This window comes from Glossina fuscipes, unplaced genomic scaffold (genome assembly GCF_014805625.2).
Source record: "Glossina fuscipes isolate IAEA_lab_2018 unplaced genomic scaffold, Yale_Gfus_2 204, whole genome shotgun sequence".
Taxonomy (NCBI): domain Eukaryota; kingdom Metazoa; phylum Arthropoda; class Insecta; order Diptera; family Glossinidae; genus Glossina; species Glossina fuscipes.
Genome location: NW_023998547.1, coordinates 590831 through 598419, shown reverse-complemented (window position 1 = coordinate 598419; position 7589 = coordinate 590831). Strand labels below are relative to the sequence as shown.

At 33.5% G+C, this 7589-nt stretch overlaps 1 protein-coding gene and 1 long non-coding RNA gene across 3 annotated transcripts in view; one reads left to right on the top strand and one right to left on the bottom strand.

Moving 5' to 3' along the window:
• The window catches only part of LOC119642044, a 164654-nt gene that overhangs the window by 142881 nt on the left and 14184 nt on the right, over positions 1-7589 (bottom strand). The gene's annotated exons all lie outside the window — the stretch shown is intronic.
• LOC119642039 overlaps positions 1-7589 on the top strand; it is a 39146-nt gene that overhangs the window by 19128 nt on the left and 12429 nt on the right. For both annotated transcript variants that reach the window (XM_038041001.1, XM_038041000.1), the window contains exon 2: positions 2562-2631. The gene's annotated coding sequence lies outside the window, so the exon portion shown is untranslated. The remainder of the gene's footprint in view (positions 1-2561; positions 2632-7589) is intronic.

Genomic DNA, 7589 nt, shown 5'->3' with positions numbered 1-7589 from the left:
TATATCCATGCCATAATCAAGATGATAAGCACATCTCGATAAAAGCTCGGACGGATGGACGGACAAGCATTGATTATATCGATGCCATAATCAAGATGACAAGCGTATTAGGAATATTGCAAGCAAGATTATGAATAGAGTAGACTTTCATCCTTTAGTGCTGAATGAATAAAAAATGGTTTTGAACTCAATTTAAAAAAAAAGTAATTTTTGCTCTCTTTTTATTTGTCTCCTTATTGCTTGCTTCGAGTATGCACTTGTTTTCTGCGCATGAGTAAACGTATATAAAGAAAATATGAGTGTCGTCTCTCTTTCGGGTTTTGTTTGTGTCTTAGCATAACAATGTATTTATTACTCTGCGCATGTAAATACACTTAAAATTGAAGCCAAATAATGGTTTTTGGTGGTATGTGTAACAAACTAGGCAACTGGGTCGCAATTTAGGAAAACTTGTTTTTTTTTTCTGTAAAATTGTTGCTTATTTTCTCAATGAAGTCTTTAACTATTGCGTGTTGTATTCCGCATTTTTCTTCTTCTTCTTCTTTTTTTTTTTTCTTTTCTAAACAACAAAATATTTAATAATTATAATAAACGGTAAGTGATTTGTTTAATATGCTTAAGAGTATGCGTTGTGGACTTTTATTTAGAATAAAAAGCAATGCACTCTGGTTATTAAGAAAATTTTCGCTTTTAAATTAACAAAGAACAAGTTGTTAAGAACATTGAGAGACAAAGCGAGTCAAGTGATATGATACCATAAAATTGCAAATGTAGTCAACAGGTTTACCTATATTCAATAGAGAACGGTTTGAGCATTTTATGATTGAATGTTTGGAAAAATCTTGAAAATATTATTTTTTAAGGCTTATCTTACTTATGCAAAATAAAAAGCCAGTCCATGAAATTGAGAACGTTAGAAGAATCTTAATGCGGGTTTTCTTTTTCTTTTTCTTTTTTTTTTTTTTTTTTGTTTTTTAGTTAGTTCTCAATCAATTTATGTGAAAGTTGTGCAGATTTCTTGTTTAACTAACAGTTTTCAAATACTTTCCAAATAAAAAAAGTCTTTAACAAACATAATACATTATGGGTCACTTAATATCATCTCCCAGGACTGTCTTTACGCAAAAAATCCTAGTACAGGATCCTTTGCTGCAATTTTAAGGCCTGTTGTCCGCAACATTACGACCCAATATCGGCAAGTATTGCTATCTATTATAAGATTGTTTGAGAATTTGAAGGCAATCTGTACCTAAATAGGTTTAGATCTCATTGCTGCTTTGAAAAAGTGAGAAGACTTTTTGCAAAGTTAATTTCTGTACAAATCACTTACTAGGATGATGTGAAATGTGAATCTGGTTAACGAACCTAACTAAAGATGATGCTGAACGTAAAAGGATTTCTTCAGCGTTAAATCAAAGATACGTTCAGACGATAACAAGTAAAACACCTTAACATTCGAGTCGACAAAACTAAAAAATTGATCTCTTCACCCCCTTGAGAAAAAGTGAATTTCTTCTTTTGAAAGATCGAGCGCCAAACGAAACTGAAGAAAGCCTCGATAAACGTTATAGAGAATCTGGTCACAATTGGAGCATGTTCCTACAAGTACTAACGATAGACGTCGTGCACTTCCCTATAGGACGATTAAAGAAAACTATATTATGGCAATGGAGGACCCAAAATGCAAATGCGTAAAACTAGCTGTACACTGTTAAGAAGCCAAAGTTGTCTACGCTTAATATGCTGCTTAATATGGACGCCCACTGTTGATCGAATTCCTGCGACAACTTCAATCGAAAATTTAAAGCTTTGTTTGAATTTCCTCATCAATTAAGTAATTGGGGATGAACCAGTCTGATGACATAGCAGAATCGGATGATGAATCGAAAAATTGGCGATGTCCATGTATGGTGTTTTTTACGATGCACACGGCTTAGCTATCACCGTTAGTTTCAGCAAGATTGAATATTTGGAAGAGTGCGATATATCGCATGACAATCGATATCAGGTTTTTCCATGCGATATTTCGAAGAACAAGTCAAGTAAAAACTTATGAAGAAAGGAATCTAATTTTCCAAAAAAAACAATTATGTCTTACTTGTTAGACAACTCACTTATTGACCCCATTGATTGATGCATTTTGTCAACGAATGGAGGAACTCGTCCCAATCAAAGAAAAGCCAAAGACTATTTAGCATTTCGTTTTAATTGCTTAGGCTGCCTTGATTTTTTTTACTACACTCAACGGCAACTTGGTCTAATTAGTTTTGAGCGCTTAGACTGACCAGCTTTATTTATTCTTTTGTTTGCTTTGGCTGACGGCTTGAGCTTTGACGGCTTAAGTGAGCTAATTCTACTCTTCTACTTTCGATTACTTAGGCTGACGACTAATTTTGGACAATTGACTGATCTTCTCTAAGCTTAGACTTATCGATTATGCTAGGGATGCACAAACAAGTGAACTACAAGGTTAAAGCTTAACACATTATTATTATATAATATTAATATCTTTTCCTCATTTATAGATATTGATAGTTTTCTTTTTTGCTTTACATTTACAGACTTATTAACAGAAGAAGAAGAAGAAATATCTGAAATTAGTTTGCCAGGAAGTGAGTCTTCAACCGAAAGGTGGGTAAGCAAGCAAAACTTTGCACAATAATTTATATAGAAATGTTTTTATTCATTTTCTTTTTAACAAGATATCGTCAATTTTAAATATTCAATGAAAATGAAAGTTTTCTTCTTTTTTTTTTTCTCTCTTTTTAATTTGCCTAACAAATCAACTAAATTTTAATGCATATTTACACTTTCGTTTTTATTCAATTCGTTTCGTAACATGCATAAAATATATGATAAAAGAAAGAGAAGGAAGAAGAATGTAAAAGAAGTTTGGTTTGTAATTTTAACAAAGTGATATCAAAAATTTGGAAGATCCCTTGTTTTTAAATAGCTTAATTAATAAGTTATGCACACATATTACATACATATAACAAAATTCATGTAACAAAATTCATTTGATGCTTTTTATCGAAATATTTATTCATTATTGGAAGAGAACCGGTTTCTTTATAAGAAATTTTTTTTGTAAATTACAAAAAAGTCCGTTTAGAGGCGGGAGGAAAGTTCTATTTTACTAAATAATAAAGAAAAAAAAGTTACATCATATTACATAATAGCAATTCTTCTTTTGATGTCGAGCGGTCGCTTAGTAAGGAAAATACGATAAAATTTAGCATTTTTTCACTAAAGATGGCGTTAGGTTTACCAAAATATGGAATGGATTCAATGAAAGTATTTTGTTTGAGCTACTGGATGCTAAACATTTCGTTAAGGGAACACATAACATTACTATATCTTTGCCGACATTCAGAGGAGGTCATCAAACCCATTATATATTCGAGTTCGTGCCAACGCAACCTACTGGCTTGAAAAAGCAAAGAGAGCATGAGTAGTAGAATAGCTAAGAATCGCAAACCTCAATGCGATTTAGCTTATATTTTTGATACATTTATATAAAAAAGATTATATATTACATTTCAACCAAACCATTTGTTTGAATATATATGGAAAGAGAATATTCTTTTTTTTTTTGAAAATAGTTCTTTTCTCCCTATTTTCTGATTGTGTTGGGAGTATAGAGGCGATCACCTCTAATCGGCCATGCATGCCTTCACATACTCTTACCAATTGGTGATATACCCACTAGGCTGCGGCCACCCCTTTCCTATTATGTTTTCTTTCCTTTCTTCTTCCTAGCCGTCACCGTGTTACACTAATAAGGGGTCACTCGGGACATCCACGGAGTTACTGGTAATATTAAAAAAAAAAAACTTTAAATGGGGCTGATACTCTCTCAGTTCTAATTCAGTTCTCAATTCTCCTCTTAGTAAATTATTTCAACTCTTCAGTCAAAAAAACATTTTTACATCTCCAATATGTTCAAAGGAAAACCATAGTGTCTTCTCCTCTCTTCACTTCACTGAAATTGTTAGAATGTCAACAAAAAATGGAAAGGAAAAGAGACTGCATATACGTGTGTTAAAAAGAATGCTAAATAAAATCCGCGTAGTACCTATCGTATTAGAATCCAGTGTTAGCATTCATGTTAGAATCCATCCTTATCTACCATGCTAGATTGCATCCGTGTTAGAGTCCGCCGCTACGTACGATGTCAGGAACCGTCGTTTGCTTACCGTTACCAACCTTGATAGAATCCATCTTGAACTACAAATTGGAATCCAATGTTAGGTATGAAAACATGCCAGATTAGAGTCCACCTTTGCCTACCGTTACCTATCAAATTTGAATCCGTAGTTATCTACCGCATTCGATCATGTTAGAATCCACAGTTTCCTAGTATTATATACTATGGTCGTAGCTCCTTAGTCGGTAAAGGCAAAACAATTACCGATTTTACCCACAACCACTAGACTGCGACCGCTTCCTTATCTCTTTCTCTTTTCGCCTGTGACCAGATTACACGAAAAGGAGACACACGCTGAGTGGTTGGTCATACAACAAAAAAAGGGAGCAAACGGTAGTTTCGGTTAGTGAAATTTTCGGCAACTTTAAGAAGATCAAAAACTAAGCATCACACATTCATTGCAACTCTAAATCACTTTTGTCGTCGTAGTTGCCCATTCTCTTTCTTGCAAGGGGCAAGATTGACATAAAGTCGTAAAATTCGGTTTGTTTTCTGTTCGTTTTTACCCGATATATTGGTAAGATAAAAAATTCGTAGCATTATAAAAATATTGTGAAAGACGTACCTAGTTCTCATATCAAGTGTGTTGTAAATCCGCTGAGGATCATTTTTACCCCGAAGCTCTACACCTAACCAATATTTATATATCAGGGTTGCATTTTAACAAAAATTTTTTTTCAATATGTGCATAGTCTTATGCATAATGGGTAATGTTTGTGCAAATGCACAAATCTCTTTTGCTTTCTTGCCCTATGCTAATCACTGCAAAAAGTATATGCTTTCAGTTTCTTCGTCTATAATGATCCTACCAACAGTTTGAAAGATGGACGTGACAAAGGTACATACTTTCAGTTCCTTTGTTGATAGCGATCTTAGATACAGATGGACAGATGGATCCGCGTAATGGAACTGACAACGATATATGCATTCAGTTTTTTTCGTCCATAGTGATCTTAGCAACTTATTGATAGATGGTCATGCTTTCTAAAACTAATAAAGAATGTTAGGCTGGTCATAAATCTATCGGATTGATTGTGCAATTTTGTAATGAAATGAAAGTTCGTTCATCATCTTAGTATGTAACGCGATGTAACTGCCGTCCATGGCCGTCTAATGCTCGTGAATGTAGGTACAAATGACGGTAATGGCCCTCCTAAATTCTTAGTACTGTGATAGAAAGCGTTAATATGTTAAGCATCTGTAAATGTCTGAAAATGCTTGACTGATATTGAATTTTGAAGTTTTATCGAATATCTATAATCAGCAAATGCCTAACGAGGACAAGGAAAGTCTCTCTCCTGATTGGTCTCCTCTATTTAGATTAACAAATTTAGACTACTTAGTCTAGGTAGTAAGTTAAGTTTGGTTAAGCCATATTTTCAAATTTCTTTAGGCAGGCTATAATAGGACGCTGCATATGTAAACCATAAACAGCGGGATTTTCGATGAGCACGTGTTTTCTTTACCACTGCAGTTGAGTACTGTAGTCTACTTAGTTTGCTTATATGAATAGTTCTAATCACCCAGATTGGTTAATTAATTCGTTTAACTCGGCTAACTTTGTATGCTTTATTTCGCTCATAAAAGGCCAGTGTTGCCAGTTAAGCTTTGTGCTGGGTAGTCGTAATAGCTTAGACCTTACTAACGTAAGCTAGTAGGCTAATTTTGATAGTTTGGACTACCTAATCTAAGTCTTTAGGTTGACTTCATTTTGCTTTCTTAACCGGCCAGCAATTCTGCTTAAGGTGACCAGCTCAGCTTACTTAGACTGGATGATTATGAAAGCTTAGATCAGTTAGTTTTGCTGGCTTAATTTGACTTACAAGTACTGCTGAGCTTTTCTGCTTATATCATTCTTCTCATTTTCTTCACTAGTTACCTTTTTTGCGTGCATAGGTTGGGGCTAGTTTTGTGTAATTGATTTGATTGCTTAGCTTTAAATGACTAAAAGGCAGCTAAGTTTAATTGCTTAGACTAAGTACTTCTGTTTGCTTTGTTTCCCTTCGTTTGGTTTGAAAACTTTTCCTGCCGCTTTAGAGATCATACTTCATACTACCGTTACTACCGTGTAGCTAATTTTCCCAGCTTAAGTTGACGGCTCTGCTTTGTTTTGCCATTTAAGTTTGCGTCGCATATAAATGATAAAGTGATGACTTTCTGATGACTACAGACATATGTAATTACATATAATTACTTTAGTTCAATGAACGCTTTTCAAATTTTGTAACTTTATTTTTTGTTTCTGCCTACAGGTCACATAACTATTCATCAAATTCAAGCTTCCTAATTAATGGGCCATCAGCCTTTGGCATTGTGTGTTGCCTTAGAAAGGCTAGCGGAAAGATTCACATCAGCTCTTGGCACCCAAACTATACCCAAACTAAAGATTATTGTTAAATTTTTCCTCTGAAAAACTCAGGTTTTTCGCCAAACCTCGAAAAAATGTGAATTTCATGTGTAGCGTCGCTAAAACAAGCAATTGTTGTAGGTTGTACACTAGCGGTGGAAATGTTATGAAATTTTGCTATTGATTTCGTTTGAAGATTGGTATTATCTAAAACTCGTATGAATGGATGCGTCGTCGTTTGTGTGTCAGTCTACAACTTTATTGAGTGTTGTGCTATATAAATTTTTTTCTCATAAAAAATTGTTTTAAGGAGGCATTGTAGCTTTGCTACGGTCGTTTTCTGCTTATTGCCAAATGAATGCCAAAAAAAGAAAGAAAAAAAAAAAAAATCTGCCTAATTTTACTGCTTTACGATGAGAGTCAACCAACCAATGCACAAAATTTATTATCTAAATGAATTATAAAATTTCGTATGAAATGTTTTTTTAAATATCTGATGTTGCTGTTGTTGTTGTTTTTGCCACTAAGCTCGGTTTTTTTTTCTTTTTTTTTAATAAACAAAAACTTTCATTTAATTTAATTTTTATTGATTTTATATCAATGGCAATAAATGATATCCTTACGATATGTAAGCAGCGTACGCAGATGTGTTTCGTCAGCAATTAAACCATAATGTGCCTGTTGTGGTAGAATTGTGTTGTATTGGTTTTTCTGTAAGCTCTGTCCACTGTCCACTGCGCTCGATTGGTTTTGTAATGTTATAGGTTTGATGTCTCAACTAATCGGTCGATTGTTTTGCTTTTTCTTTTTCTCTTTCATTTTTTTTTTTTTAACTTCTTTTCCTTTTAAATACTGTTTTTTTTATTTTTTATTCGAATTGAATGATGTACCGAATAAAATGTGATGATAAATTTGCAGAAAAATTGCGCACAAAACTCGATGAATGATAATTACTGAAAAATTAAGAAAGAGATAGGTAAAAAAACACAAAAAAAAAAAAAAAAAAAAAAAAAAAAAAAAAAGCGAAAAAAAAAA